The sequence below is a fragment of the Nicotiana tabacum genome, chromosome 23 (genome assembly GCF_000715075.1).
Source record: "Nicotiana tabacum cultivar K326 chromosome 23, ASM71507v2, whole genome shotgun sequence".
NCBI lineage: Eukaryota > Viridiplantae > Streptophyta > Magnoliopsida > Solanales > Solanaceae > Nicotiana > Nicotiana tabacum.
The window spans coordinates 18228013-18239356 of record NC_134102.1 but is presented as its reverse complement, the minus strand read 5'-3'; the positions used below and the strand labels follow the sequence as shown (position 1 = coordinate 18239356).

General features: G+C 32.1%; 1 non-coding gene across 1 annotated transcript; it reads left to right on the top strand.

Annotated features, from left to right (window-relative positions):
• Positions 1 to 9368: 9368 nt before the first annotated feature.
• On the top strand, positions 9369 to 9441 carry TRNAV-UAC (transfer RNA valine (anticodon UAC)). Its single transcript has one exon. It is a non-coding gene; the product is annotated as a tRNA-Val (tRNA).
• Positions 9442 to 11344: the final 1903 nt, after the last annotated feature.

Genomic DNA, 11344 nt, shown 5'->3' with positions numbered 1-11344 from the left:
TACACCAATCACTTCAGACTTTTGAGGCAAACACATGTGTGGAAAATTATTGTATCGTATCAATGATTTTACAAGTTCTACTACTTTGCATTACGAGTGCCACTATAGCATGTTCTTAGTTGAAGGCACTTAGAAAACGAGTTTAAAAAGTGCTATATATATATATATATATATCAACATTCTTAACATTCCAAGGAATTATATTATGCACTTTCTAATATATCCTAGGTGTTCTCTATAATTTAGAAAAAGAAAATACGATTATGTACGTAGTCCACGTACGTGTTACCTTGAATTTCTTTATTCAATTGAAACCGGCTTACGTCGTAGTTGCGTGGATTCCCTACGGGTGTTAAACGACTTAGTTTTGATCAGAGACGGACCCAAAATTTTAAAATGGTAAAACTATCACCGTCGAATAAAATTTTAAACAAAATGCTAGAGTTTGAATCGAACCCAAGCAACGCACAAAAAGTCAAGTTACCTTCAAATCGACCAATGCAGCTGCCTAAGATTTAAATTTTAGGTTGCCAACATAAATATAAATGTTATTTAAAAAATATAGATTTTTCCGAAGTTTTAGGGGCGGGTGACCCCCTACTAAGGGTGGCATGTGGGCCGGTTAGGCCCGGCCCGGCCCAGGACCGCAAGCCCAAATAGGCGGTGGGCCTAAACGGTCCTAACCGGATAGGACCGTGACCGTGGGGAGGTGGGCTGGGTAGTGGGTCGGCCCCATAGGTGAGGCCCGCGAGACCGGGACCGGCTGGAAAATGGGCCGGTTCAAGCGGTCCTAAACGGGCCCAACAGCTAATTTGTTTTTTTTTAAAAAATCTGCCATATTATAGCCGTCATGGCATTTTAAATATGGCCATTTTACCTGTCAAAATAGTCGTTGGCTATTTATAAAATAGTCATTTAACCTCCCCCTCAACTTTATTTTAACCCCAAACTTTTTATAGTTATATATACATGTTAAGATATATACATGTTAAGATATACTATAGCTATATATACATGTTAAGATATATGTATATATATATATATATATATATATATATATATATATATATATATATATATATATATATATATATATATCTTATTTGTTATACCGCGTTCCATCATTTGTTTCAAGTAATACAATTTGGGATTTCTATTTTTATGCTCATCAATAGGGTTGGGAGTTCGAGTCACCCCAAGAGCAAGGTGGGGAGTTCTTGGAGGGAAGGATGCCGAGGGTCTATTGGAAACAGCCTCTCTACCCCAGGGTAGGGGTAAGGTCTGCGTACACACTACCCTCCCCAGACCCCACTAGTGGGATTATACTGGGTTGTTGTTGTTGTTGTTGTTGTTGTTGTTGTTGTTGTTGTTCTTGTTGTTATACATGAAAGTAAATAATTTTTTATGATTGACTAAGATACATCTACGATATGTCTAAATTTAAACATATATATATATATATATATATACATCTTATATCGATATACTATATATACATCTTATATACTATATATAAGATGTATATATTATATATATTACACAATTTCTACTAAAGTAGGTGATAAACCTGTTAAAAGGGTTAAGATTAACCCCAAAACAAATATTGTTCAGGATAGTGATAATATTTCTGATAAGGATATTCCTTCTGCGTCCGAAATGGATTTTGACCCCAATGATTCTTAATGATTCCACACCAAATTGATTTTAGTCCAGGGTCACAAGCTAGAGGTTATATTCAAAAAGAATTTTTTACTGATAAATGGAACCAGTTTAAAACTTGGTTTTTTGATACTTATAGTAAGGAAGATTTAAACAATATTTCACAAGAGTTTTATGAAACTTGTGCTTTACATAATCAAATTATGTATTTTGTTCCTTGGTTTATAACCACATATTTACCACTTTTTATAAAAGTTTTGGAAAGATCTTATAAAGACGGGAGTGGCAATATTACTAAAGCCATTTACCCTCCTCAATCATCTTTTGTTTTACCTAATAATACAGGTATTACTTTTACTGCATTTCAAAAATTTATTGATGAAGATGTTGCTGCAGTCAGCATCGCAGAAATTAATAAATTAATTTCTCAAAATAATTATTTGAGTTTATATGTTAAAGTTTTGGGTGAAAACGTTAGTTTTCTTAATAAAAAACTTGATGATTTAACAGTCTTGATTAAGGAGATGAATACGAAAAAGACTTTGACTGATATTGCCTCTTCTTCAGGAAGCAAATCAGAACCTCAGATTGTTGTTACTCATATTCAAAGACCTCCTGATATTCAGGATTTTAAATTTAAATCTTTTGGAGACTTAGAAGAACTTCTTGATAAAAAGTTATCCGGTTTGAATATCAAACCCATTGATTTATCAAATAATTTTGCTGATAAATTAGATTCTACTTTTGACTATAAAAAGGATGTTTTGTCAGAATTTAATAAACTCAGAAGTTACCCCAAAAAGAATAATAAGTTTGCAGATAGCAGATATGCTGATAAACCTAGAATGCAGACTTATTATTACAATCGTCCTACTCCTCAAGATGTTTTAATAGAGGAACGTGATTGGAATCAGACTAATACGTCTTACAGTGGTTCCGAAATTTACGAATGGAATCTTGATGGTTTGACTGATAGGCAGTTAACTATTCTAGTACATAGAATGCTTATGTATGCAACTATCTGTAAAAGGGTTAAGATTAACCCCGTTCCTACTATGAAACGATACTGACCAGTACTGGAAGTGCAGATTTTCAGCACTTTTCTGGGTATAGCACAGACGAGAACGTTTATAACTTCTCGAAGATTATAATTAAACAGATTATATCTGTTGAAGACTGGGGTATATCCACAATAAAAGAAAGGCAGATAAGCCTTAACAAAAATAAAATGAATTTTATAGTATATATATATATATATATTATAACGCATTGCTTTGAATATCTCTTTACAATATTTTTGTCTTTAAATTTGAATTAAAAAATTTAGGTCACAATTCTATAATATAATTTACAAGGAATTGCCTTAGATATTTTTATTACCATTTTTTTTCTCTAACTTCTATGATTTTTAAAAAAAATTAGAAAGTATCTGTTGGGCCCACTTAGGCCCGCTTGGGCCCAATTAGGCCCGGGACTGGCCCACTTAACCCGAAACCGTTAGTTCGTGGTTCCGATCCCGGATCAATTCCGACAAGAAGCCCGCGAAGCCCGGGACCACTTAGGACCGGACCCGCTTAGGATCAGGCCCGTGAAGCCCACTTAAGACTGGGCCCGACCCACATGCCACCCTTACCCCCTACCCAAAGGGTAGGTCTGCCTATTGGTTTGATGTAATAACAATGATACTTACATATAACTCTAATTAGCTAATGAGCTCTCATTAGTGACCTATATAGTTTAAATCTTAAATTCAGATATATTGATTTTAGATTTTTTCTCGTAATTTTTATCGTCAATTGAACATAAGGAAATATTTAATATAAACGATATTTGCTTATAAGTCGTTTAAGTGAATGAGATATGAGGTCCTGTACTAATTATGTCAATGACGGAAATGCTGATATTTTCGCTTAATGGAGATGTAATTATATATGTATCTACAGATGTTTCGTTTATTGATAAACAAAAAGAAAGAAAGTTGGAGCGGCAAAGAGCATGCAAGTAGGACTGTAGGGTGCAATAGTTTGGTTCGTTCAGTTATTTTATAAAATTTGTACCATACTAATTTTTCAGTACTTATTCTATTATGTATCCGTCCCAATCATGTCGATTTCTCTTCGGTATCGGTAAGGTTCAGTTAATTTTTGGTTTTTTTTAAAAATATCATGTAAAAAACATTAATAAAGTAGAATGTCATAACATACATATTTTTATAGGATTTAGCCAAACTCTCTAGACAATTTTACTGTTTAAATGGTGATGAATTAAGAAAATATGAAATATGGCTAGAGTATAAATCCATCAACTACTCTACATCAGTGTAAAAGAAATTAAGCAAAGACAAAGAAAAAATAAATTACACTAGTAGAAAAATATTAACTAAGCTGGGACTCATGAATAAAATCTATAGAAGATTAAATATTCAAAAAGATAAATCTAAATTATACGAAAGGAAACATATTCAATACATTGTAGTTTGCTACTCATAACCGCTAGAATACTTTGTGTCTTGCTAGTGAATATGTTAGAAATAATTTAGTTTCCGTAGGAGTAGCATATTAGGTTTGGGAATTAGAGTTTTTATTTTAATTACTTGTTGGCTTGTAACATTTTTCATAATTCCTAGGCCCGAGGAAAAATTTAATTATTATTTTTAAACTTAACCTATATATTATTATATTTTCCACATGTAAATTTATTCGGTAAGATTCGGTATTTTTTTGGTTTATTTTCATAAAATAAAAAATCTACCCTAATTATTGGTACGGTTGTAGATTTATATAACAACCTACGGCTTTATTAATTGAAACCTAAAAATCGGTTCGGTGCGATACGGTTCGGCCGATTTAATCGGTTTTCAAATATTCATTGACACCCCGCAAGTGAATATTGGAAGGTATCATATATAGGTAAATTAATTAAGTTGTACAGCTAAAGATAACATTATTTAGATGATTAGGGTATTATTAATCAATTCCATAATAGATTGAGGTTGATATTTTTTGTTTAGTTATAAAGTTAAAATATATATAAATTGCTCAAAACATCGACCCTACTTAACCAGACAAATAATCAGATGCGAAGCTTAAAAGACCAGCTTGAAAGAATCTCAAGATATTCTGTGAATTGAGGGCCGGACTTAGAGTGCGGGCTGCATGTGAACTTATTAATTTTTGTTTAAATTTTATATATGTATTAAGAATTTGACTAAATATTTTACAATATTTGATTCTAAATCTAATTATTGTTATATATTAAAACTTTAGGTTGGTGTGTAAATTTTAAATTTTGGATCCTCTTCTCTTTTTTCTTTTTTCTTTTTTGTTTTTGTGTGCGGGGGTTGGGGGTTGTAAAAAGTAACCAAATCTCTGTCTACAAGCTACGAAGAGATATGATTTTCTTTCAGCTTATAGCACAATAGTGAATCAATCATCTGATTGTGAAGTTCCCTTGTGATATTAAAAAATGGGAGGTTTGTGGTGGATAAATTTTGATTAATTAATTGGCTGTAGAGACTCCATATCAGAAGGTGGGTGACATGAACTGACATCAGACTCATCAAATTAGATGGTTATTATTTGATTTGATGTACACGGTAGATATTTAATTATATTGGACTAAGATCATAGTATAAAATTTGGGTTATATCCTAATTTCAAGAAATGTTGATCCAATATGGTGTTCTATGGCTTAATTGCCGGCAAATTTGCTCAATCCATGCTTGAGAGAATACATGGGCATCTAGCTAAATAAGCTCAATAAGTTGTAAAGATACATAAATATATAGGACAATATTCAATAATCTTTTCTAACATGTGCACTTATATCATTGGTTATATCAGGATTAGGATTCTAATGCTGGTACAAAATTTGGGATATTTATCTGGTAGTTAGTTACCGGTATAAATTTTATATCGAAACTTAATTTGGTACTATTATTTTTCATGGGAGGCAAAAGTTTGAGTGAATAAATTGTAGTTTAAAAAAATATTAGCTCACATTGGATGTGAAATTATAGTGTCAAGATATGCTATACATGGATAAAGTTAACAAAATGAAATTATTACCCCTCAAAGGCCTTATTCACTGTCGTCACTGAAATATTCATTGTTAAATTTTTTTAATAAAATCGGATTTTGTCCGATTCTATTATATACTGCTCAAATACATATGTCAATTTATATAGTACCATATATTCTGTTATATACACTGAAACAAATAAAAAACTATCCAGTAATCCAGAATTATTAGCCCTATGATCATATTTCAAAATTATAATCCCTACAAAATTTTGTCTTGAACTTTTATGTTAAATTGGTACACCACTTATAGACTCGGGGGGAGGGGAAGGGGGTAAGAGGTGAATATCTATAGTTTTTGTAAGAGTTAATACCCTAAAATTCCACTAAACTATAATGTTTTTGTTAGTTTCCTATTCAAACTATTCGGTGTCCCCAAAACCCATGAACTATATTGATTTTCATATTAAAAACCCATCTTTGCATTCTCAGAGGTGCGTCTAGTACACACTCCTAATTATCTAAAAACGTGTCATGTAGCACTACACGTGGCTATTTAACTCAGCCTAAAACCCGCCTAAACTATTATTTTTTTGTCAATTACCTACTTAAAGTCTTAAACTATCTGGTGTCCCCAAAACCCTCATGAACTATATTCCCTTATGATGTATTCCCTTGTCTAACTGTATTAACTTATGGTTTGTATAAAGGTTTTTATATAGTTTACTCATGATGTATTACTCTCAGATGATTGATTAATTTTAGGAGTCTTGGCCAAAATAATATCTAATATATTGTGTTAATTTCAGGTTTAATTGTGATTGTGCTTTATGTTAAATTCCAATTGAATAAGTCCTTATTTATATTCACTTTGTAGCACAGTAAAAATATAAATAAAGGTATATAGTTTTGCATATCTTAAAAATCATCTTATATTACATATAAAAGATTACACAAGATAAAATTTCACAAATAAGAAATCAATTGGCAAACAATTACATTCTCTAATTTCAGATTACATAAAGAAGGTTCAAGAGATTCAACTTTATTCTCTACAAGGTGTTGAGTTTAATAAGAAGATTTAAATTGGTATTCTTTCAATAATATGTGTAAGATATGAAAGAAGACTAAAACAAGAAAGAGAATAAATCATTTCAGAGGAAACAAGAGAGGGAAGAATTTTTCTAGAGGAAACTCATATTGAGAACTGAAGAACAAAGGTTAAAAAATAAAGAAGAAGGTGAAAAATAATGAAGAAAGGTACAACTATAAGGAAGAATGGTGAAAAAATAAGGAAGAAAGGTGGATAAAACTGAAGGAGAATATTTATTAAAAAAAATAAATATGAAAGAGGGTTAGGCTAATTAGCCATTATTTTTTGTCATGTGAGCCATTTTGATGACTTTTTTCAGCTGTCACGCGCTCCCAAGCAAGTGTTTACACACGTTATGCCAGTTCAGCAACGAATGAGTTTTAATATGAAGGACAATATAGTTCAGGGGAGTTTTGAAAATATCAAATAGTTTAAACAGGAAACTGACAAAAATATGATAGTTTAAGGGGTTTTAGGGTATTAACTCTTTCTGTAACCTATTAAAAGTTTACCTACCAAAACCCCGACAGTTCACTTACTACCACCAGACCTAGGTTTAAACCTTGGTTCTTCTAATCCTAGTAACAAATAAGTGAAAAAAATAAATAAGCTATAGATTTTTTACGTGAAAAACCTCCTTACTCAAAGGATTAAAACACATGATCCAATTATAAGATTTTTCTCACAACGCTTCACTAAAGCAATGAGCAGTTTCAGGTTACAAAATATTTTATAACCTAATTAGAGACAAAACTCTAGTCACTTAGCAACCTACAATCAATATAATGGTAGCTACTACCCAGGGGCGGATGCATGTGGAACTAAACGATGCCACGCGACATCGATTCGTCGAAACCTTTTACGAAATATATCTAGTAATATTATACGGGTATAATAACATTAAAAAAATGACGCCACTTGACATATATTATTTCTTGGCATGCTGGTTAAGTTCCTAATCTCTTTCTAAGAGTGCGAGGTTCAAACCACAACTAGATGATATTTTTTTCAAATATTTGAGAGAGCTTCTATTGTTTTTAACTCTACAAAATCAATGGACTAAGACTATTTCTTGTTGAGTAATATGATAATTAATATTATTTATTCTTTGCTCTTCTATAAATATCGACACCACTCACTAAAAATCTCGCGTCCCTGCTACTACCTCCCAGCTAAAACTTTATCCTAAAGACAAAAGATCTCACCGAGCAAAACCTTACACAGTGCTTTTAAATAAGAAAATAAGATTATAACTCAAATTGCACGTACTACAAGATCTAGAAAAAACTAAAACAATTGAAATGGACTCAATTGCTTGAACTTGATCCTCCAGTTTGTCTTTCTTGCTCACAGAAATTCTTTTTGCTTGTGTTCTCTCAATATTCTCAATGCGTAGCTTGGAAGAAGTCAATTATTAACAATATATAGCACACTGTTAGCTGCGAGGTTCAGAGGCGAAGTCAGAATTTGAAAATTATGGGTTTAAATTTTGAAGATTTAACCCAAATAACCGTCCATCCAAATACTTAAACTAAAAATAGCCGGTGGAGGTATAACATATGCATTATTTATGTATTATATGTGTATAATTGTGTATAATCAATGTATATGGCTAGAAAAAATAAACAATGATTATGACTGACTATTTGTGTAAAGATCCCTTAAATTTTCAACCCTTTTAAATCACTGAATGCTAAATTAATAATTTATACATATTCAATAAATTATTAAAGACAAATATATTATTTAAATTAAAGCTACTGATTTCGACCGAACCCGTATTCCACGTGGCTGGCAAGGTTAGAGATAAACTTGGAAAGAGAATAAAAATTTCCTAATCCTAAAAAATAAAGGAAGTGTATCAAGAAAAATATTCTCCAATATTTCTTAACTTCCCTATAAACTTAACCTCTGAATTAACAGAAAAGATCTGTCAAGATTCTCTAATATTTAACCGGCTACCAGGTCATCAGATTGAAATAATTAAATATCTCGCGCGAAAGTGAATCCCTGCTAGAATTGAATGTGAGCACTATGCTAGAACCAACTAGCAGGATCATGGTCTTTAGCTTGCAAAAACTATTTCACACAGCTACATATTTGTTAAGCATCAAAACTCAATTTCCAATATTTTCTTAGTACAATTGCAAACCTTTTGCTGTTCCGACCATTCCAATCAATTGGCGCTTGTGTCCTGAACAGAGGCGGATCCAGAATTTAAGGTTTATGGGTTCAGCATATAAGGGTTTAGCATTTCAATTTATTATAATTTTAAAGTTATGAGTTCATATTTATTATTTAGTACAATTTTAATGAATATTTCCATATAAATTTATAATCTGCATCGAAAATATTAGGTTCAGATGAACCTGATATTTGTATGCTGCATCCGCCCATGGACTCCTGAACAATGCATAATGCCCAAAGAGACAGTGAGCTGAGACATTTAGAGGCTCCATCAGTGCCAGAACGATATATGTACATAAACTGAATTAATTATGAATTCCAGAACACAACCCTATAATTCAAAAGCAAGAACTTTGCGGTTTTTATAGATCAAACTTATAAAAACTTAAAGCTTTTGCATATAACACTAGGTTGCTGTGGTGTAGTGGTTATCACGTTAGTCTTACACACTAAAGGTCCCCAGTTCGATCCTGGGCAGCAACATTATGTTTTTGTTTTTGTCACTTTGATTATGCTCGCCATTCTTATACTTTTGTTGTACTAATAGACTTTTCCGATACATTATTTCCTTAAAAAACACCATAGCCTTTCTTCTATCAAGTTCAACTAAGATTTTAACAAGCAATTTATTCCCTTCCAAGTCATGCACAAGAGCTTCTATTGTTCATTTAGTCTTTGTATAAAAAATGAGGACCCAAAATGCCTTGCGCAAAATACAAAATTGGTCGGTCGGCCGAAACTAATTACATTCGTTAACCAAAAGTATTACAACATATGTTTGTTTTTTGTTATAATGGAAGTATATACAAAAATATGCATTTTATCGAATATTATTTTTGGGAGCGGCTAAAAATATACATTTCTCAAATGTCTTCGACTTGGCTTTACTCCTGCTCTTATCATCTATTATACATATTCGCTACAATAGTTCAAAACCTCAGCCTGTAGCTTTCAAATCTTGGCCATCATAACATGAACCAAAATTTGGCAGTTTATATAGAAGCAAAGCTTGGCATTTCTACTTGAACTATAAGAACAAAAAATGTAGTCCTTTTTGTCATTTATTATATAAATTGTAATAGAAACACATTTGTGTCAGGTTCTTAATCTACTATAACAAGATTATGCGAGATCGAAGAACTTGTTAATTTTATCGTATAAACAAGGTTAGTCGCGGAGCAACTCTTGTTCAAGATAGGTAAACAAAAAATTATGCATATGTTGAATCTCCTTAGCTTCTTCGTTTATTAAATTTTTTATATTTTGATCGACTTTCTTTAGTCAAAATTTCGGCTTCGCCACTATGCAAGGTTAGTCGCAAACCCTTGGAAATATTATGTTGCGCCAGCCCTTATGAGAGCAACTTATTCTGCATCATGTTGTCTATTTGAAATTCAACATATATCTTATTTGAGCTGGATACTTACTTTCTGAAAATTTCTATTCGCTTTTTTATTTTATTTTATGTTGTTTTGACAATTTTGAGTTTTGCACGTAACATGAAACTGAACTTGACCATGAAATGTTGGAGTATCTGTTCGACCAAAAAATATAGATCTTGGTTTAACTAATTAAACTTATATAGACGAGGGTAAATCTTTGTTAACAACAATATGCTTGAAAGAAATCCTAGTAATATGACGAATGACATGCAAATCTGTTCTAACAGGTACGACAGCATGCAATAGTCGATGGTCAAGAATCAAAATAGAAATAATGCAGCATTGAATGTAGATGAACAATAATAAATGATATTTATGTAAATAAATGCAAAGGAGTCACCCAAGACAAGATGAAAGTAATGAATATTCTTTTTGACAATGATGAGCGATGGGCAATCCTTTGAATATTTCAGTTATTCTCGAATCTGGTAAAAAAATGTAGACAAGAATCTTAGCGAAAATGTTATGTTTGTATCATTGCAATAAGATCTGATTCTCTCCTTTAAAGTCAAAGAGTCTTTTACAAATGAATATCACATGTGCCCTATCATTATCTCTCTTTCTATTTATAGGGAACATGTTCCTAAAAACCCTAATAGTACAAGTGTAGAGAATATCCATTAGAATATTATTTTCAATATCCTATGTTAAAACTAGCCGTTATAACACTATCAAGGGTGCTCAACCTCGACCTCGGTCCTTGACGACTCTTCGGCTTCCATCCTTGCTAACTCTTCGGTTTAGGCCTTGCTGACTCTTCAGCTTCAGCCCTTATTGACTCTTAGACCATGACCTTGATGACTCTTCGACCACTGCCTTCATTATTGATTAGATCGCCTCGACCCTTGGCGACCTGGAGATGCTTTACCGACATCGTTTTGACTTATATTCTAGAGATAGATTTTGACCCATATATACAGTATCTTGAAGTTGCAGCAAGAGAT